This window comes from Pinus tabuliformis, chromosome 9 (assembly GCF_031772625.1).
Source record: "Pinus tabuliformis cultivar Carrire ecotype Pingquan chromosome 9, CPIR1, whole genome shotgun sequence".
Classification (NCBI taxonomy): Eukaryota; Viridiplantae; Streptophyta; class Pinopsida; order Pinales; family Pinaceae; genus Pinus; species Pinus tabuliformis.
The window spans coordinates 1131340766-1131364239 of record NC_142307.1 but is presented as its reverse complement, the minus strand read 5'-3'; positions in this window follow the sequence as shown (position 1 = coordinate 1131364239).

Here is a 23474-nt window from a genome sequence, read left to right as displayed (position 1 = left end):
CGCCCACCTCGTGCACGCCTTGCACGGTGGTCGCTCCCCACACTTCACCATTCAACCCATAAGTGTCTTGCCCGAGTCGGGAGGGTGTGCCCTCGTGCGACCCTCCACCCGAACTCCTCACCCGAGCTTGCGTCAACCGGTGGGTGAGTGCCTTCGTGCAGCCCTCCCCCCGAGTTCACCGTCAGGCGGCTGCCTTCGTGCACCCTCCACCTAAGTTACTAACCGGCGGGCGGGCGCCTTCGTGCAGCCCTCCACCCGCACTACCGACCGACGGGGAGGTGCCTTCGTGCAGCGCTCCACCTGTGCTACCTGTTCACCAGACTTCGTGCGGTTCCTCCGTGTCTGTTTGCCTGACCAGCAGGTGCACCAACCTGCGGTTCTGCGCCTACCCGCTGCGGCTACCTCCACTCCTTCGCACCTCATAAGATGAGCGGTGATCGAATGATACCTTTCGCCAAGTTCGGTTAAAGAGTTAAACACGTACTCTATATATACTTCGGTGAAAGAGTTCTGAGGCTCAGTGAAAGAGTTAAACACATACTTTATATATTCTTTGCATATATTCTTCGATGAAAGAGTTCTAAGGCTTGTTGGAAGAGTTAAAAACGTACTCTATATATTCTTTACATATATTCTTCGGTCTGCCGGCTGCGGTGGGCACGGGCGATCTGCAGTCAGGTTCGCTGATATCAGGTCCACACATTCCTTATCTTTTTCTTTTTCTAATACATATTTGCTCATATAATTTCAAGTATGAATATTTCACCACAGTTACCAAAGATTACCAAGGGCAGACCTAGCACAATTACTCTACAAGGCCTTTATGAGTATATGGAGTCTTTAGAGAAACATAGAGAAGAAAGAGAAGCCAAGCTACAAAAAGAGTTAGAAGCCATGTTGGAAAATAAATTTGCATCTCTTGAAGACACAATCCACAAAACAAATAGAAAATAAAATAGAACTACTAGAGAATAAAATGGAGGCAATGGAGACTAGATTGCAGGTTATAGAAAAACAAAATCAAGATACTAACCAATCATCCCAGCAAGGAGATGCTGATACTTTAGAGAGTCTTAAAATGAAAGACATGATTAACGAACTAGAAGAAAAAGTTAATAGGTGCCCACCCTAAATAATGTGGTAGATAAGTTAGATATCAAACCAATTAAAGATGAAATGAAAAAATTAATAGAATTAAACCACGAACGTAACAAAAGGGCCTTGAACCTTATAATCTTCGGTTTAAAAGAGGAAGTAGATGAGGATACTTTAGCCTTAGCCCAGACAGAATTACATAATAGATTACAAATTGAAACAGTGTGTTTCACAGAAGCAACAAGGTTGGGGAAATTAACCGAGAATAAAGGAAGACTAATCCGCATAAAGGTGAGCTACACTGATCATAAGTACGACATACTTAGTAAAACCTCAAGTCTAAAAGGAACGAGAATATTTATAAATGAAGATCTTATTCCAGAAGATCAAGCAGGATTAAGAAATGAGGTTCAAAAGGTAAAAGAAGCTAGAAAGGAAGGAAAATGGGCAATAATCATAAATAGAAAAGCCTTTATTCGAGATAGAAACCAAAAAGATAGTAATCAATAGCAATTAAACATGCTTCGGATCCTTTATTGGACTATCGGGGCTTCCCATGGAACAAAGGCCCCAGGCTAAGTTGGATTTCAAATGATGTTGTTATTATTTTGCTTATTGAAACTTGGGAGCATGAAGAATCTGAGGTCCCTAACATAGATGGCTTTATGCTATGGTCTACCTTCAACAAGCGATCCTCCCGTAGAGGCACTGGGGGAATAGCTTGTTACATTAAGAAGAACATCTCCCCCCATGCTAGGATTTATAAAAACAACCCTCACAACTAATATAGTTGGATAGAGATCTGAGACATTAATAATAAAAATTCCTACATAGCAATATGTTAGTTTCCCCCCATCAATTCTAACTTCTATAAGAAGAAGAATCTAGATAAAACTAACCCTTACAATGGTTTAAAGAATGATATTTCTAGCCTAAGGAATGATGGTAATATATTTTTAATAGGTGACTTTAATGCTCGAACTCCAAACAACCAAGCTATTATTCTAAGCAATCATTCCAACCCTAATCCTCTTTGGTTAGACGAAGACCCTACTCTGGCTAATAGGTACAAAAGGAGCACTGCAGACCTCGGGGAAAATTTGTTTGGGTCAGAGCTAGTCAAGCTTTGTAGTGCTCAAGATCTCATAATTTGCAATGGTCTAAAGAAGTGGCCCAATTCCAGCAAGATGACCTGCATCCATGGACTTAGTAGCAGTGTGGTAGACTACGTTATTTCCGATCTCCCATTATACAATGAAATAATATATTTTGACATCTTAAACAACCACGAACCTGACTCTGATCATATTAGGCCTTTACTTATAACTCTCAATTTTGTCATGCATAGAATTCCCACAGAAAATAATACTTACAACCAAAAGAACTTAATATTTGATAGAAATAAAAATGATCTCTTTCTAAATGAATTAAAAACTAATTTGCTTCATTTATCTCGTATAGACAACATAGAATACCTCTATCATAATTTTACTACAACACTCTCATATTTTATTAACAAGTTCTCAATTGAAGTTTCAAATAATAAAATAAATAGCAAAACCAATCCATGGTATGACAAAGATTGTAAAAGTGCGAGGAGAGCAATTAAGAAAGTTGTTGATGAATCTCTTAAAATGGACAAGATAAAAATATACAAAGCCCTAACTAAAAGAAAAAAGAGGCAGTACATTCGTCAAAGACAGGAGAATCTCTTACACCTCTCTAAGGTAGCTCCTAATAAATTTTGGAGGAAAATTCTGACTAGGAAGACTAAAGATAATAATAAAATTGCTCTTCGCGATTGGAATTCCTATCTTAAAAAGCTTTATGAATCTCCAAATGTCATGGATAATTTGGAAACCCTGCTCACAACAAAAGAAGTTTTCTCTTTAGAAGACATTAAGTTTGGGGTTAATCACCTCGCTAATGGGAAAGCTAAGGGTATTGAAGGTTACCAGGCGGAAATCTTAAAAATTGGAGGTCTTGTCCTCATCCCCCACATCCACAAGCGTTTCAATCAAGCACTCAAGTAAGGGTTCCCTAAAACTTGGACTGAGAGCCTCATTATCCCTATTTTTAAAAGTGGGGATACAAATAACCCCTTTAATTATCGGAAAATTATGATGAGCCCTCTCTTAGCCAAGTTATATGGTAGTATTTTGGAAAAGAGGTTAAGCATATGGCTTGAAAGTGAAGGTAAGCGGGCTAAAGGCCAAGCAGGTTTTAGAGGGCATCACTCAAAAACATACCACCTCGTTACGCTTAGGATCATTGCGGAGGAACATCGCAATGATAAATCCAATTTATTTTGTTGCTTTGTGGACTTTAGAAAGGCTTTCGATACGGTTCCTAGATACAACCTTTGGAATAGATTAGAAGACCTAAAGGTTCCTCTCGTGTTGAGAGCTGCCGCTATAAGGTTATATGAGAATGTAATTGTCAAGCTAAAGAGCAATGAGGGGTGGTTGAAAGATATTAAGTGTAACATTGGAGTTAAACAAGGTTACCCCCTCTCCCCTACCCTATTTGGCATTTACATCGATAAGCTCGAAGGCTATTTAGAGGAAGCAGGATGTGATGGCACAATCTTAGCTGGGATAGTCGTCATCCTTCTTCTCTATGCTAACGATATTGGTCTTTTGGCAAGGTGCCCATCTGATCTTCATAAGAAACTCAAGCTTCTTAAGGATTTATGCTCTACCATGGGTATGACTGTTAACACTGACAAAGCAAAAGTTATGATTATCAAATCCAAGAAGGACACTTACGCTAATTTTATGTATGACAATAATAACTTGGAGGAAGCATATTCTTACAAGTACTGCGGAATTGATATTCATCATAAGCTCAACTGGAACCATAGCATTGAGAAAATGATTAATGGGGGGTGGAAAGCTTATTTTGGTCTTGAAAATAATTGTAAAACAACAAACCTCATAATGTGGGATAAAAAGAAGTTCCTCTTTGAAACTTTAGTCACTCCTGTTATCTTATATGGCTGTGAGGTTTGGGGTTGCAGCATCTCCAGAGAATCATGGAGAAAAATTGAGCAAATCCAGAAGCGTTTTATAACTTATAACCTAAAAATTAAAAGTAATACACCCTATCCTATTCTCCTTATAGAAGCAGGTCTTTCCCCTATTGAGAACCTAGCTATGATTAGGTTTCTGTTGTACAAGAACAAACTCAATAACATAGACAATCATAGACTTCCTAAGCTAGTTATAAATTCCATCCAAAACCACCTAAGGCTCAATCGGGGGTGGCATAAAGACACAAGGGCCTGGTTAAACTATTGGGAGATAAACGAGTATGATGCATTGCAAAACATAAATAACATTAAAGATATTGTTACTTCTAAGTTCAAAGAAAAAATGTGGTGTGAGAAAGATTTAGCGGCTAAAAGAAAATTAAGTTATTATAAGAAGGTCATCAACCCCACCCTAGAATATCAAAAGTATCTCTCTATTTTAACTAGCTCAAAGAAGAAAATTAATATAGCAAAGATTACAATGAATTCTCATGAGCTCCATAGTGAAACAGGTCATTGGGCAGTTCCTAAAACGGCATGGATGGAAAGGATCTGCCATATATGTGAGAATAGGAACATCGACGAAGAAAACCACTTCCTCTTAGAGTGCCCCGCGTACAACCACACTAGATCTCAGTTTCACAATCTTTGTTACAATACTGACCTTCCTAGCCTTTTACAATGTCAAAATTATGGTGAGCTCGGGAGGCTTCTCTCCAAGCTTTTTGAGCATAGGAATAAAACCTTAAATCAAAATAAATAATTTGTTTCTTTAGGTCCGATAGACCAATGTTTGGTCTCAACGGACATTAACCATCATCATCCTCGATAAATTAATACATTAAATATAAAATTTAATATTATTATTATAGTTTTATTTAATTATATTTTATTAATTTATAAATATATTAAATATAAAATTAAATATTATTATTATTGTTTTATTTAATTATTTTTTATTAATTTATATGGTATGCTGTATATCATATTACGTAACTCTTTTATTTTTATATTGGATCATAAAACGTATCTCATGATGCACTCAGAAATCATATACCATAAATATTGATAGATAAAAAAAATTAAAAAAATTATTGATTATCGATTTGTTATATTTGTTTTATTTAACCATAAAAAAATTTAAAAATATTATTGAATATTGATTTGTTATATATTTATTATTTATTCTATTTCATCATCATAAATATGACTATGTTAGTTTAGATCTATATTAAATTAGTATTTGTTAAGTTTAGAGAGGATTATTTCTTTTATGTAATTTTTATTAAAAGAATTTTTTTTAATTTAAGATGGATTACAAATTCATGAATTCAGGAATTTTTCTAGATGATATTTTTTAATGTAAATTTAGGAAATTTTAATGTAAATTTAGGAAAATGTTTGTACTTTTAGAGATTTCATTCATCTCAAATTTTAATAGATCCATAATATGAAACTAGGCTAATTTAATTCTTAATTCTTAATAATTATAATTATCATTTTTTTATAAATTAAATTTTTATTTTTATGTAATTTCGCTCCATCAAAATATTTTAATTAATAATTTTAATTAATATTTTATAAATATCGATGGCTAAAAATATTGTTATATCCTAAGTATTAAGTTTTTATGTGTTTATTGATGAAATTTAAATATGATTAGAAAATTATTGTTTTCATTTATATAGTAAAATGGTTCTAAATTTATAGTTACTATTTATATCTTATATATTTTAATGTGATAGAGGGTTTAGAGATATATGAAGAGATTATAATATTTATGAAAAAAGAGATATATGAAGAGATTATAATATTTATGTTCTTAGATATAAAATTAAATTCAAATAAAACATTTATAAAATAATGAGATGTGGTTTTTGGGCATGTGATATTGATGAATCATGGTATTGGGCCATGATATTGTAACAAAGTCTATTTATAATATGGTAAAGTGGGCATGAATATCCATAGTTAAAAATATTGTTTTATTATAAGTATTAAAGTTTTTATGTGTTTATTAATTAAATTTAAATATGGTTACATTATTATTATTTTAATTTATAAGGTAAAATGAATCTTAACTTATAACTATTACATATATAATGTATAATTTAAAGTGATATGTATATTATAATTTTCTTTTATCTAAAAAATTATTTGTAATTTTATTAATAAAAACAAAATTGCAATATAACAAATTGAATTTTTATTTTTTTATTACTTTTAATTTATTATGAAACTATAATATTTCCTTTATTATTATTTATTCAAACTAACCTAAAAATATTTATATATTTATATTTTTTATAAATTAGACATATTAATATAAATTTAACCTACATTTTAAAAATATTAATTTTCTTATATTACTATTCCACATACCGGTAACTGCTTCTGCTTGGCTAAGAGCTCGTCTTCCTCGGACGTAAGGAAACAGGTTAACGGCCCAAGACCCAGAGGCATCTGGTAGGAGTGAAAGCCTGCTCCCTTACGGACCACCAGCGGGTTATTTCAGGTGGCGTGGTTTTCCTTGATAACAGTGATGTGTCAACTGACATTCGCGGATAGCAGCCAGAGATGGCTGTCCTCACTGTTGGTTTGACAAACTGAGTTTGATAGGTTTTTCCACCTTTTGAAAAAAAAAAAAAAAACAAACCAATAATTATATAACAATGACTATATTAAATATTTTTTTTCAACGCTAGCACAGAATATAGCGGAGAATAAGAAATCGATGGGAATGATACGGGTGCATGATGAGCACGGTTTTGAGACTCGTGGAATATCTCTTCCCCGCCGTGATTTAGAACGACACAATCTCCAGTTGGTTGAGGCAATGGACATTATGTCGAAGGTTATTCGAGGCGGGAGGATTTTCAAAACCGGCGGTAAATCACGACGGATCTTAACCGTTGAAAAGATGGGAGCTGCCACTGCCCTTTAGTAGATACATTGCTTTTTAATTATATGCCGATGTCAAGGATAAAGATGGAGTGAATATCTATTTTCACTTCACTAAAGTTGTAGAATTTTAGGCGGATTTGCTTTTTAGAAGCGTAAAAGAGGCGATAGAAAAGTTAAAAGATTATAGGTATAATTTTGCATTTGTTTTATTTTTCAAATGTAATTTTAGTTTTTAAGTTTTTTTTGTTAATACTTAATCTTCTGATGTGATGGACTAAACCTTATACAAATTATTGTTGGTTTAAACTTTAAAGTGTATTTTTATAAATTTTATGAGAATATATTAGATTTGAAGGTTATAAACTTAAAATAATGATACCTATTCCATTTAAATCTAAATGGCCTCTTTTTCATATATATATATATATAATTAATAGTATTTAGGATAATTATATTTTTTATGCTTTAGGGTTTAATAAATATATAATATATATATAAACTCAAGGAAAGTAAATAAATTATGAAGTGGAATTTGAATCTAGAAAGAGGAGCTAATAGTTTTTCCCTTTCAAGAGCTTAAACTATATATTGCAATTCATAATAGGCATCAAAACACTTACTACATGATAAATGTTTCTAAAATATAAAATCATAAAAGATAATTAAATTATAACTTTATTTTAAGTTATTATAGTTATTATTAATCATAAAAAGAAATAATATATAAGTTAAATATATGTACATTTAGAAAAACATGGCGAAAGATTCTTAACCAAGGAGATTCCTAATTTGTAAGTAGGCTTTGTTACAATACCATGGGCTAATACCATGACTTATGTAACATCCCTTATTTACCCTTGCATTGTTAATATTAAATTATGATTGAAATGCCAATATGGAGAACCATGGTTAGCTCATATGTTGATTAAGCAGTTAAGAATAATTAACTACCAACTGAAGGAAGGACTTACATATCCATAACCTGAGAAAAGCTTGATTGCTTGTATCCCTTGGAAGCCATAATCTAGTGGAATTAAATTGTTGAACCATCGATTGCAGGTCAATCAAACCTCCTCACATGAATATGGTGAGATACAACTAATGAACGAGCCAAATGGCTATCAGAGAATTATTGAAATTGGAGGTTCCCATTCCCCTTGTAGATTGAGGAGGAAATGAAAGAAAGTGATCGGTGCCCAATTTCTTGAGTAGATCGAAGAGCTAAGAGAGCACTTTATCATACAATAAAGAGTTGAAATATATATATATATACACACACACACACACACACACACACAGATGTGGGATCATCAATTATGTAGTGGTGGATCTAGATTGTTCATCTCAGGGTGTTTATATGGAGTTGTTCATTTGAAGAGGTTGATTTATTGATATTTTGGTTTTTTTGGGTTGCATGTGCTTTTTTTTTGGACGACGAAGGGCATTTTAGATTGAGTGAAAATAACATGTATCTTTGGAGCATGCTAGTAGAATACAAGACAATTTTAGAGTTGATTATTGAGCCTTGAATTTTATTTGAACTACTATTGAGAATTGGGCAAAGCCCTACGAATGAGCTGGGAGAAGTGAGTGGGTCATTATGGTGCTTACTACTATAGATTAGTTGATAAACCACTAGGATAGTGAACTCCACCTCTTGAGTATTTAATAAGCCTTCAGTGTGAAACACCTAATTACGCAACCCCTTAGATTATCAATCCAACTCGGGGGTGGTCACTTGCAAGAAAATGCAGTATAGTTGACCTATGGTTGGGTGGAGAGTGATACAGGAGCACCCGAATGAAGAGGCAACAACTGGGATTTGGTTCTTGTTTGTTGTTTTTTTTCCCATTCTATTTTGACAAATAGAGAAGGGAACATCTCAAGTTTCTAGTTTATTTAGTTTCATTTTGTGTTATTGTAAATAAGGGCTAAATCAGGCATCATTAGCTTTGATTTAGACAAGATAGGCTTAGATGAGAATTAGTTGAGAAAATTGTCTCAAAACTGAAAAAAACAGTCCCTCGATCTACAAGAGGAACTGCCACTGATGTGTTAAAAAGGACACAATAATGTAGAGTCAAGGGTTGGCCAAATGGAGAGAAGTTGTAAGCCTACAGGCAAGCTGTAAAGAGAATCACAGAGAGAGTCTGAATAAAAAATAAAACACTTTCTGTATTTCCTTTTTTTTTAAGCGCAAGTCTAATTTGGAAACTATGTGTCTGTGACTTTGAATGGTCGAAAGATTGAAATTAATATGAATTGTAGCTTCTCTGTATGAATATATTCTTGTAGGTGAAGTTCGGCGTGACCAAAGAGGTGGAAAGCCTCCATAGAAGAAACCGTTCGCAACACAGCGGAAGCAAGGAAAAGGATTGAAGATAGAGGAACGCAAAGTTGAAGAAGTGAGACTCAGGGGGCGTCGGATCTAAAAGATCGACGGTGGCGATTGTTTGGGTGGAGTTTTCACGTAAATTGGGCCGCGGGCGAAAAACAACTATTTACATAGAGAAACAGTGCAAAAACACTTGGTGAAATCAAGAATCAGACTTGAAATATTATCAAGTGCGTTGTTGAACCTTATCGGGTTCGAACTATAATCGCATCACTGCAAGGAAGGGGACCGGCTTGTAATTGCCGAAATCCTAATAGCGTAATGTAACCAGACCCGAAACAGTAGAGGGGCGATTAGATGGCTTGTCGGGTCCGCAAGGTTATCGCATCGGAGGTTTATGAGGCGGGGGTTAAATATTGTTAAGTGCCATTGGAATTGTCGATAGCCGATAACGATATCACATCGGACCTCCGCGGGGGACTAGCCCTGATATTGCGACCTATTGGGACTGCCGAACGCTGATATAGCGATTGAATATGGGCTGTCCGATCGGCTAGATCTCGATCCGTGGCAAAACCACATATAACTAAAATAAAAGGCGGAAAAAGCTTTGTTTCAATGTTTTGGAGAGTATTCGGTCCCGAAAGGGAAAAGGAATGGTTTTAAGCTTCTTCGAAGGCTTTTCATCCTCGATATGAAAAGGCCTAGTTATGAAAGGAACAGGGGTGTTCAGCGGGGTGATTGAATAGATCATTTTTGATCCATTGGGGATTTTAAGGCTGAATGCATACAAACACTTCCGGCATGCATATATGTGGGTATAAAGCTTAATAAGGGCTATTAAGGGGAAGCTAAGTCCCGAAAGGTATATTTGTGTGGCAGCCTAAGGGTTTGCATCATTTTTGGTATCAGGGAGGTTTTACCTTCTCTTGGTGAAGATGGAGGTAGGAAGAAGGGGTTGAGGAAGAGACGTCTTAAGAGTAGTGGATGGGGAATTAAGAGAAGAGCTTAGAAACCTCACTGCATGTTTGGCAGCATTGGAAGCAGGAAGGTGTAGAGAGCCAAAAGGAGGAGATGATAGTGAAGAGGAAAATGTGGTTATGACAGATGGGTCAGATGATGAAGGGCCAGAAATTAAGCTCTTAAAGTCAGTTTTGTTGGCTAGCAGTAAGCCAAAGCCAGAGCTCTCTAATTATGACAGCAGTTTGTCCACAGAGGCACTGTTAGATTAGATAAATGAATTGGATAAATATTTTGAGTATGAAGAAATTGGTGAATATAAGAGGGTCAGGTTTGTTGTCACCAAATTAAAGGGACATGCATCATTATGGTGGGAAAGTGTACAGGCGGAAAGGAGGAGATTAAACAAACCCTTGATTAGAAGGTGGGACAAGATGGTTGTGAAGATGAAGAGCAAGTTTGTGCCCAAAGACTATCAGATTGCCCTTTACAGACAGGTGTAGAACTTGAAATAGAGAACGATGACTGTGAAAGAATATACCGAAGAATTTCATAAAATTAACTTGAGAGCTGGTTATGTTGAAGATACTCCTAAGAAGATAGCGAGGTTTGTAAATGGCCTACGGATGGAAATCTTAGATGAAATTAGCATTCTTTCCCAAAAAACCATAGAGGAAGCTTATTAGAGTGCTCTGAAGGCAGAAGAAAAGATTGCAAGGAAACAGAATGCCAGGAGAGGACATGGTTCTGGTACAGGTCGAGGACAGACCTTTGGGAGAGGTAAGACTGCCAATAGTAATGAAGAGGGTTGCAATTCAAAGAATTCGGGGCGGAGTGAAAGGGAAGGTAACACTAGAGGAGGAAGGCCATACTAGCGAGGAAGAGTTAGTGGTAGAGGCTGAGGAAAAGCCTATCAGCGTTACAAGTGTCACAAGTGGGGACACAGGTCCTTTGAATGTCCTAAAAATGAGCAAACTGGGCAGAGGAGAGCATATATTGCTCAACCCAATGAATCGAAGGCACCACAGGAGGTGGAGAATATGCCAGAGACTGGGGAAGCCTTGGTATTGAACAAGGTGTTATTAAAACCAGCCAAGGAAGTGGCTGGTCAGACACGGAGGAAAGCATTATTCCAGATTGTATGCAAGTCACACAGAAAATGTTCTAAGTTGATTATTGACAGTGGGAGTACCGATAATTTGGTAGCTACGAAGATGATGGAGAAACTGGGTTTGAAGAGAATAAGACACCCAACTCCATACAAGGTGTCGTGGTTGCAGAAGGGAAACCAATTGTTAGTTAATGAACAATGTGAGGTGGATTTTCAGATAGGCATGTACAGGGATAAAGTGATTTGCGACATCATGTCGATGGATGTGTGCCATATTCTGCTGAGCGGACCATGGAAATACGACAGAAAGGTAGTCCATGATGGAGTGGCAAATCGTTACAGATTCGTCAAGGATGGAATAAAGCATACTTTGGTACCTATGAAAGAAGCCAAGGAAGGAGAGGAGATAGCAAAAACGAGCGGAATGAAGGCATTATTGCTAGGAGGAAAGGAGTTTCTGCAACAGATTGAATAGAGTGAAATGGGTTATACAGTTGTGAGAAGACCAAGAACACTATTAGTACATACAGACCTTACTGATTTACCATAAGAGATACAGAACATGCTCCAAGAATTTAGTTATATTGTGGTAGATGATCTACCAGACAAATTACCACCAAAGAGGGGCATCAGTCACCATATTGATTTTGTTCCAGGAGCCAGTTTTCCAAACAAGGCTACCTACCAGATGAGTCCAAAGGATAATGAAGAAATCTGGAAGCAGGTGCGGGAGTTGTTGGATAAAGGACTAATTCGAGAGAGTTTAAGCCCTTGTGCAATTCCGACCGTTTTAGCTCCCAAGAAAGGAGGTGAGTGGAGAATGTGCATGGATTCCCGGGCCATTAATAAGATTACTATCAGGTACAGATTCCCATTACCTCGAATGGATGATATGATGGATTGTCTGAGTGGAGTAGCATACTTTTCAAAGATAGACTTGAAAAGCAGCTACCACCAAATCAGAATTCGAGAAGCAGACGAGTGGAAGACAACTTTCAAGACAAATGAAGGCTTGTACGAATGGTTGGTTATGTCATTTGGATTGAGCAATTCTCCTAGTAAGTTCATGCGGTTGATGAACGAGATGCTCAAGGAATTCATTGGAAAATTTTTGATTGTGTATCTATATGATATACTAATATTCAACAAGACAAAGGAGGAACGTTTTCGACACATGAGGTATGTATTAGAAATATTGCAATAGAATAAATTGCTGATAAATTTGAAAAAATGTTATTTTTTCAAGAAAGAGTTAATTTATCTAGGATTTGTGATTGCTGAGAATGAATTAAAAATGGATCCGAAAAGGTTGCAACTATAGTTAGCTGGCCATCCCCCAAGCATTTGTTTGAAGTGTAGAGTTTTCATGGACTGGTGAGTTTTTATCGGAAATTTATTAAAAATTTCAGTGGGATTTGTGCACCCATGATAAGTACTATTAAGAAAACCAATCAGCCTTTCCATTGGACAGAAGTGGCAGAGAAGATCTTTAAGCTGCTCAAAGAGAAAATTACTGAAAGACCAATTTTAAGATTGTCAGTCTTTAACAAGCTTTTCCAAGTTCGTTGGATGCCAGTGGGACAACCATTGGTGCAGTACTCAGCCAAGAGGACAAGCTGGTAGCCTATTTCAGCGAGAAACTAAATGTAAGTAGGAAAAAATACACTTCCTACGACAAGGAATTTCATGCGGTGGTTCAGGCACTAAAACATTGGAGGCATTATCTGTTGGCAAATGAATTTGTCTTATTTTCAGACAATTCAACGTTGTAGTACATTATGCAGTAGCATAAGTTGAACCATAAGCATGCAAAGTGGGTGGATTACTTACAGAGTTTTACATTTGTGTTGAAACATATCAGTGGTCAAGCCAACAAAGTGGCAGATGCGTTAAGAAGGAGGAATCAGATCCTACAGGAGAGTACCATACAAGTGTTAGGATTTGAACACCTTAAGGACTTGTATGGGGTGGATGCGGATTTTAAGGAAGCTTATGAAGCTTGCCAAAATCCATTATGGAGAGATAGCAGTTTTTGGATGGACTATAACATGAAAGAAGGATTGAGGTTCAAAGGAGGGTAGTTATGTATTCCGAAATGTTCTATGAGAGAGAACTTAATCCAGGAAAAGAATAGTGGAGGTTTAGATGGGAATTTTGGCATAGACAAGGCATTGGATCAGTTAAGCCACTTTTACTATTGGCTGAGGATGCATAGAGATGCACAAAGATTTGTAACTAGATGCAAAATGTGTCAGCTTGCCAAGGGAAACAACCAAAAAACAGGGTTGTATCCATCCTTACCTATTCCAAGAACACCATGGGACTCAGTCAGTTTAGACTTTGTCTTACGCCTGCCAAAGACACAACAGGGATTCGATTCCATCATGGTGGTGGTGGATCGTTTCACTAAAATGACACATTTCATTCCTTGCAGGAAAACCAGTGATGCCACACAAGTAGTGCATTTGTTGTTTACCGAGATAGTCAGATTACATGGCTTGCCAAAGTCTATTGTTTCAGATCGCAATGTTAAATTTATAGGGCATTTTTGACGAACCTTGTGGAAGAAGTTAGACACCAAACTAAACTTCAACTCAGCCTATCATCCACAGACCGATGGCTAAACCGAAGTGGTGAACCGGAGTCTAGGAAATTTGTTGAGGAGTTTGGTTGGAGAAAATTCTTGACAGTGGGATCATGTGCTTGCACAAGCGGAATTTTCTTGTAATGATTCACCCAACCGAAGTACAGGCACTAGTCCTTTCCAAATCCTATACGGAATGCACCCATGAGAAGTGCATGAGTTACGGGATTTGGGACAGTTGGAGCATAGAAGTGCTGATGGTGAAGAATTCACGAAGGAAATCAACAATCTTCATGAATAGGTGAAATTAAAATTACAAAATAGCAGCCAAAAGTACAAGCAGAAGGCAAATTTGAAGAGGCGGGAGGTGAAATTCAACGTAGGAGATCTTGTATTAGCACACCTACGCAAGGAGAGGTTTCCTAAAGGCGAGTACAACAAGTTGAAATGGAAAAATATTAGGCCTTGCAGGATTCTTCGGAAATTTTCTGCAAATTCTTATGAATTGCAGTTACCTCCAAGTATTGGAATTTCACCCATTTTCAATGTATCGGACCTATACCACTACATTTCAGCAAAGGATGAAGACAGTTCAGAAAGACGAATATGGGACACCCAGGAAGAGAGTGACATGTGGATTAAACAAATGCCCCCAGCAAGGCTTCCAGAGATCGAACAGATCCTAGATACCCAGGTGGCTAGACAGACTCGACGGAAAGAATATCTGTAGTACCTAGTCAAATGGAAGGGTCATCCTATTGAAGACAGTTCTTGGTTAGATGTTGGCTAGATTTAGAATGTTGGGTACTCTATTGAAGAGCTCATGGACAGGAGCCATGAATTTCATTCACCCTGGGAGCCTGATGTAGGAGCACCCGAATGAAGAGGCGACAACTGGGAGTTGCTTCTTGTTTGTCGTTTGTTTTCCCGTTCTATTTTGACAAATAGAGAGGGGAACATCTCAAATTTCTAGTTTATTTAGTTTCATTTTGCGTTATTGTAAATAAAGGCTAAATCATTCATTGTTAGCTTTGATTTAGACAATATAGGCTTAGATGAGAATTAGTTGAGAAAACTGTCTCAAACTGAAAAAAACAGTTCCTCGAACTACAAGAGGAACTGCCACTGATGTTTAAAAAGGACACGATAATGTAAAGTCAAGGGTTGGCCGAATGGAGAGAAGTTGTAAGCCTATGGGCAGGCTGTAAGGAGAATCACAGAGAGAGTCTGAGTCGAAAATAAAACACTTTCCGTATTCTTTTTTTTTAAGCACAAGTCCAATTTGGAAACTATGTGTCTGTGACTTTGAATTGTCAAAAGATTGAAATTAATATGAATTGTAGCTTCTCTGTATGCATATATTCTTGTAGGTGAATTTCGGCGTGACCAAAGAGGCGGAAAGCCTCCATAGAAGAAACTGTTCGCAACACAGCAGAAGCGAGGAAAAGTATTGAAGACAGAGGAATGCAAAGTTGAAGAAGTGAGACTCAAGGGCCGTCGGATCTAAAAGATTGATGGTGGAGATTGATTAGGTGAATTTTTTATGTAACTTGGGCGATGGGCAAAAAACAACCATTTACATAGAGAAACAATGCAAAAACACTTAGCGAAATCAAGAAGTGGACTTGAAATATTATCAAGCACGTTGTTGAAGCTTATCAGGTCCGAATTATAATCACATCATTGCAAGGAACGAGATCGACTTGTAATCACCGAAATCCCGATAATGCAACGTAACCAGAACTGAAACAGTATAGGGGTGATTGAATGGCCTGTTGGGTCCGCAAGGTTATCGCATCGCAGTTTTATGAGGCGGGGGTTAAATATTGTTAAGCGTCATTGGAATCGCCAATAGTTGATAGCGATATCGCATTAGACCTCCATTGGGGTCTAGCGTTGATATTGCAACCTATTGGGACTATCGAATGTTGATATAGCAATTGAATTTGGGTCATCCGATTGGCCAAATCGTGATTTGCGGCAAGAGCACATATAACTGTAATAAAAGGTGGAAAAAGCTTTTTTCTTTGTGTTTTGGAGAGTATTCAGTCCCAAAAGGGAAAAGGCATGATTTTAAGCTTCGTCGAAGGCTTTTCATCCCTGATATGAAAAGGCTTGGTTATCAAAGGAACAAGGGTGTTCGGCGGGGTGATTGAACGGATCATTTTTAATCCATTGGGGATTTTAAGGCTAAATGCGTACAAACGCTTCCAGCATGCATATATGTGGGTATAAAGCTTAATAAGGGCCATTAAGGGGAAAATAAGTCCCAAAAGGTATATTTGCGTGGCAGCATGAGGGTTTGCATCAGAGAGTGTAAGTGCCTCCTTCACTTTATAACCACCTTAACATGTAAAAATGAGTATAATTGTTTATACATGTTGGATTATAGACTATGACATTCCTTCGTGTGCTTATGATTAATGCATAATCCGATATGTTCATTAGTGGATGTTTGGAACTTCTATTTATGCAAACAATTGACCAATTGTCCTATGTGGTTATGAATATAGATTTTATAATTGAACTAAGTAGTTCACTATCATATGCATGATTATAGGATACCCTAAAAGTTCATATTAATTGCCTAAATTTCACTATTAAACTTTAGATGGAAAAGTTACCTTATAGATCTATAGTTGTATTGAATGCTTGAATTATGAAGGTTTCTTCCATACTTTTGAACTGCAACTATCTTATCTATTCATATTAGAAGTAAAGTTCTAGGTTGCGTTTGTTAAAAATATGTTCATGATGGAAGTAATAAACTATGTGTTCATGTTCTCTTATTTCTTTACTTGACAATCTTGATTTATAAATAATACTTGAGCCTATTCAAGAAGGTTTGTGATGATTGATAGTCATATTGTAGCTTTCTTTTAGTAGTCATGTCATTGGTGACTTTCATGTTTAGAAAAATTGGTAGTTCACATCTCCTTGAATGAATTTAAATAATATGTACAAGAGGTCAGTAGAATTGGTTTTATTGGTGCATTACTTCATGCACAATATTGAGAACTATGTAAAATTGGTCTTTTGGATCTTTCCCCTTCTATTTCAATATTGATGCATTTTGGAATTATGGTCCTTTCCCCCTTATTCTACTCATACTCGAAAGTTTCACATTTTCACCCTTGTACTATAATCCACTGAACTTTGGCGATTTCCATAGCCCCTCCTACTAAGATCTTGTCGTGACTTATTATATTCCCCATACATCGGGCTATCATACCACCAGAGGGCTTAAACAAGAAAGCTTTATGAGGAAGGTTTAATGAAAATGAGTTTTTGGCTAAAAGTATAAGGAGGTATGTGGACCCAAAGGTACAACCATGGTTCCATGGTTTCTTTCCATCGATAATCAGATCCTTGGGATGGTTGTGTGAATCTTTATGTAGAGAGGTCGAGGTTAGTGGGTCGGTATTTACCATTGGTCATTGGCTATGATATTGATGAGTGAGTAGGAAGCCATCTTAGCATGATGTTTTTAAGATGAACCCATCGAGCTCTCGGGATTTTGGGTATTCAGGCTCCCAGAAAAGTTATTTGTCGGGGAAGGCCAATAGATCTTGATGCCAAGATTACATGACTTGGGAGATGTCCCTACCAGGCTCATGGGCCTTTGTTTCCTCAAGATTTTTCAAATTATTTAAGTAGAGAGAAGGTTTGGAACCCAAATCTAATATCTTGTAGCTTGATGGTGCACCCTACCAGTCTTGTGTGGTTGGCAGGGGGGTGGGGGCATGGTTGAAATTAGTGTGAAATCAACCATCTCTAGTCTATGGCTGAGATCAATTTAGGACCCACCCTCATGGTCGATATTTACTGGGAAGGGGAGGAGCCTTGATTGGTATTAGCACCAACCCACCCATCATTGATTGATGGCTGAGGTTAATTTTTAGCCCTCGTTCCCCAAATTCAAAACCACTACCTAGGGAGGATCGTGCTACCAATGGCTCGGTCAAGGTAGTTTCATAAGATAGCATGACACAGTATAGGGTAGGTGACCCAGTGGAAAAGTAAGCAACCACAATGATGCCACATAGACCGGGTCAGGGCAATGTGGGTCCCACATACAGATCCATAGAATGACATGGACCCTTTATATTAACAAACTGCTAATGAGCATAGCTTTCTATCTAAGACTTAGATTGAGGTAAAATTTATATCACCAGAAAGCTCTGAACGAGTTGAATGTAATGGTGGTATTAGCTTTTGGACTTGATAATTTCGATATAAAAAGGTTTTGTGACCCCATATTCATAACAAACCTTCGAGATTTGGTCAAAAAAACATGTAACACCTCCCACAACGTCAAGATAATTCGTGGGGTGGGAGGGTGTGTTATAGAGTGGTATCAAAGCAAAGATTCAACACTGAACTTTTGGGAATAAACTTTGGAGCTTTGATACAAAGTGCTATTATAGAAAAGTTCCAACACTTGACATTTCAGAATAAAATTTGGAGCTACGATACAAAGTGGTATCAAAGCAAAGGTTTAACACTATACCTTTGGGAATAAAATTTGGAACTTTGATACAAAGAGGTATTAGAATGAAGGTTCAACATTGGACCTATAGGAATATAATTTGGAGCTCTAATATAGAGTGGTACCAAAACCTATGTTCAACAATGGACCTAGAGAAACTCACACATAAAGAAAACAATTCTTAAAATAATTTAATTGTTAAAAATATTAAATTAATCTCGTAGTTGATGCACTTGCTAATGCTTGTATGTTCCTTTTTTCCCTCAAATATGTGACTAACATGAATTTCGATGTGTGAAAAACTTCTAAACAATAGCCTTAATACTAACATGTCAAGGATTACAAATTGATATGTTTATATTTTGGTTGAGATAATAATTGTGTGTGTGTGATAATTATGGGATAAGAAGACACAATTTGCAACATAAATATGAGAATGAGCAACATAATGGTACAATATAGTATGGATTGAACCCATCATGAGAAAGAAGAAAGCTCATTTGGAAAGAGGTTAGAATAAAGTTCCCCTAATGGAATGGATGCCCTCAAAAGGTTGAGTGTTGAGTTGAAGACTTGCAAAGTAGATAATGGAAGACTCGTTGGAAAACAAGAAGAGTGATGAGCCTCTAAATTAGACATAAATTAAGGATCATACCTCTAAATTAAACAATAATTTAAGGCCTATGACCATCCTTTAGCACATTAAACCTCTCAATCTGCATTAGATAATTTATTTGTAACCTTAATATATTCATTAGGAAGGTTTATGAATAATTGGATATTTGTGCCTAATATTATTTATTTTTGTGGAATATTATGAGAATATTGGGCATATTATGAATATTTATAGGAGATCATTTAGGGGCTTGGTCCCTACTACAAGAGGATCAATAATAAATAATAAATCAACAAGATATTATGGAATTATGGCACAGATTGTGGAACTCCAATGATTGAGAAAATCTAGGAATGTGTTCCACTAATCAAGGGACCAGATCCACTAATCAAGGGATTTTGGTGGGGAAAGCTTTCTCCATTCATGGAGAATTATTCCTAATCATTTTGTATAAGTACCAGGTCGAATTTGCCTCTAGATAGAGAATTTCATTTGTGTTCTTTTGGAGAGAACTCGTCTTTCTATAGCTCCATTGTATTTTCCTGCAGGGATGTAATTGTATTGATGATATTATGAATATTGGTGTCATCTTCAGCTTATAAATCTTGTTCTCCTCCATAGGTCTTGAGTTTCCTTTGTTTTTGCCATCCCAAGAGCCTCAGAGCCCTTTTGTATCATTTTCTTTCCTTATTTTCACTGCTTATTCACATGCATCTCTAGTTTTTATTTCTTTCTACTTCTACGTTTAGTATTAATGATTTCTTGTTGTAGGATTGAGTTAAACGGTTTATGTAATTTCTTTTCCAAGATAAAAATAATTATTTCATCCTTGGAAAAGCTTTGTAAGTTCATAGTAATCATTGAGCTACTTGGATTAGTCTTCTTATTCCCAAATCTAGATTGCTGGACCTCCTTTTTAGCAAATAATAATAAATTTCTCCTATTTTTTAGAGCATGCTAACGAGCTTCAATTGAGTTGATTACACTTGAATTAGATCAAAAAAACAATATATTTCATAAGAAAAATTACCCTACTATATTTTCACTTGATTAGGTTAGGCATTTTTTAAATTTACTAGCTCACTAGTTCTAGAATTTCTAGATTTTCGACTAGTAATGTTTTTCTATTTTTTTGCATGGGTTAACAGAGGTCTTTTGAGTGATTCCACTTGGAATGGGGACCTAAGACATCCTAGTTAATAAAAAAAATTGTCCCATCCAATTTGGATTTGATTTGTTTGGTCATTCAATGAATTATAGTAAATTTGTACATCCTATAGTAAATCATTGTAGCATCCTGTAGGAAATCCTAGTTTGAGCCCGAATTGAAAAAAAACATCATTGAAGTTGGGATTAGGCCTCTACTTGACCTCCATGCCATCAATACCATTTTAAAGCTCTTGCTCCACACTTAGGTCAGCATTTTGCTAGTTTTCAAGAGTAGGATTCGATTTACATTTCTTCTATATTTATTCTTACATTAGATCTCATCAATCTTCTATATTATTATACAAAGTTTTCCTCATGCATAAAGTAGATACCTAGCTCATGAAATTATGTTTCCTTTAGAAAATTAAACTTCTTCTTGTTTGCATGATTTTTGGGTAAATGTCAATGTTTGATGCATTGCACGTGTTTCAGGAGTACAGAGAGATTTCATAGTCAGCAAACTCATCACAACTTCATCCACCCATGGTCCTCACTTTCTTTCACTAAACCCTCACCAATTTCATCATTTCACATGGAAACGTATCCAAGATTTTTGAGCAAACCCAGCCATCTCCCAACTTGAGTTTTGAGTTCTGAAGTGGTCCTAGGTACTCCCTTGCCTCATTCCATCCACCAACCACCTTCCCTAAGCTTTCCATCACCTTCAACACCCATCCTTTTGCTCTCGGCTGTATCTTGTAGCTTTTCAAGGGATCTTGTAGGTTCTCAAGACATCCTGTAGGAAATCTTGTAGAATCATGTAGGAAACCCTTGTTTTGAGGCCGAATTGAGGAAAAAGCCTCTAGGAAGCTAGCAAAGGGTCCTTACTTGTCTCCCAATCCTTCTGACCATTCACCATCATCTCCAAGACACCTTCCACATCACCAAAATAGATTAGCTTTCACACTCTCACATGAAAAAAAGACAAAAAGAAAAACATATTTATTTTATTTACATCCATAACAGTAGAAGGTTTGATGGTTTGAATCTGCATGCTTAGGACAATAGGATTGCATACATGTTAACTTAGCATTCTTTTGAAGCAAAGACTCTTAATAGTTAGTTAGAAAATGGTGTGTTTGAGCATTTGATTTCAATCTCTTTCCTTGTAATTTCTTTCTTTTAATAGGTTAAGGTTCCATTTCAAACATTTCATCCTTTTCAATTAGTTTCGGATTTGACTTCAGCACATGCACTCCATTACATGATGACATCAAAGGAAGGATGCATTGTATTCTACACATATAGTGTCAATACCTCTTAAGTTTGTACGAACCCCAGGTTCATACTTAAATTCGGTAGCCTTGGGAGTTACAACATTCTTGTTGCAATACTAAGGCTCATCACTTTTTGGTGCCGTTGCCGGGGAGGTGTCAAAGTATGCATTGTTTTATTCCTTACTTGATTCATTTCTTTTTACTTTTTGTAAAAACAAAAATTATTTTCATTAGGCATATTTCATTTCAAAAATAGACAAGTGCATTGCATTAGTGTTTTCATTCAATCGTAAAAACAAAAAAATCACCAACACCAACCCAACCCCCGATTTGATCACGTGGTGCAGTAAGAGCCACATCACCATTCACTTTTGCAGGTAGAAGAAGAAGATGACAAAGAATGAAGAAGATATTGATGGAGATGATGACAATGAGGAAGATCCTCTCATATTTCCCATTCAAGATATTGATGTTAATGTGCACATGAAGAACATCCCTCCATCTTTTCTTCCAAAATTTCATGGTCTAAGGTTAGAGGATCCAAAAACCTTTCTCTTTGAATATGAAATTGTTTGTAGATATTATGGTTACTTATTGAAAACTCAAAAACTAAGATTGTTTCCAGCAACATTGAAGGATAAAGCTCTTAAATGGTTCATGATTTTACAGACTAATTCAATAAGATCATGGAATGATATGCAAAAGATATTTCTAGAAAAATATAAGATTGTGATCTTAAGGAAGAACTCTTTAGAATGAATCAAAGATAATATTAGAGCCTTGAGGATCTAATAGAGAGGTTCATGTATAATGTTAAGAAGGAAAAACTACATCATTTAGGATCCGACACACTAAAAACCCTCTTACTTAGAACAATTAAGGATGAATGGATTTATCTCCTTAATCTCATGAGTAGAGGTGATGTATACCAATTATCATTTGATGAAATTTGTGAAACATGCAAACACATATCAAGAGGAAAGGCAAGAGTAATTCAATCAACATCAAGATCGATAAGTCAAGCTAAACTTGGAAATGTGTTTGATGACTTTAAAACATAAATTCTTAGCAATCTAACCAAACAAATAGAAATGTTAAGAATACAAAATGAGCAAAAAGAATATGTTTGTGTTGTCCATGCAGAATCACATGATGTTAAATGTTGCTCCTCATTACCAAGGTTGAAGGAAGTTCACCAAGAGGACAATGGAGCAAGTCAATTGCCAATGCAACAATGTTATGTAGCTCCAAGAGGACCATGGCAACCTATTCAGCCTGATATGATGCAAGAGCCTAATTCACAATTTCAAGGTTATGGATATCCACCTCAAAGTAATTGTAACACACCCTTTCCTTGGCAACATTCGCCATCTCAACCCAAAAACCAATCTTGGCAACAAGGTTGGCAAGGAACTTATGGGAGCCATCCACAATATCCTCAGTATTTTCCTCAATATCCTCCATACCCAACTCCATGTTATCCCTACCATTCACCTCCACCACAACCACAACCCCATCCACATCCATCTCAAATATACACTCCCACTCAACTACCTGTACCACCATTTCCCAACCCACACATTGAAGTGGCTCAGCCCACTTACAATGTTGAGGTACAACACTTCCAAACATCTCCTCTTGAGCTCAATGGTATTCACCATAGCTCAGGAGGAGTATTGCAAAAAACAGATTATCTTGATATCATTGAAGCACTACATCCAAAAGAAGAATATTTGAAAGAGAAGATCAAAGAATCATGGGTTGCACTTGATGAAGAGCACACATCAAAATCAAAGATTGAAAGATCTCCCTCATGGTTACCATGAAATCCTCCATGTATTCAAGAAAACAATCAGCAAAAAGAGGAAGATTTGAAGGTCATAGAAGAAGAAGACATGATGAATGATCTAGATCAGCAAGAGG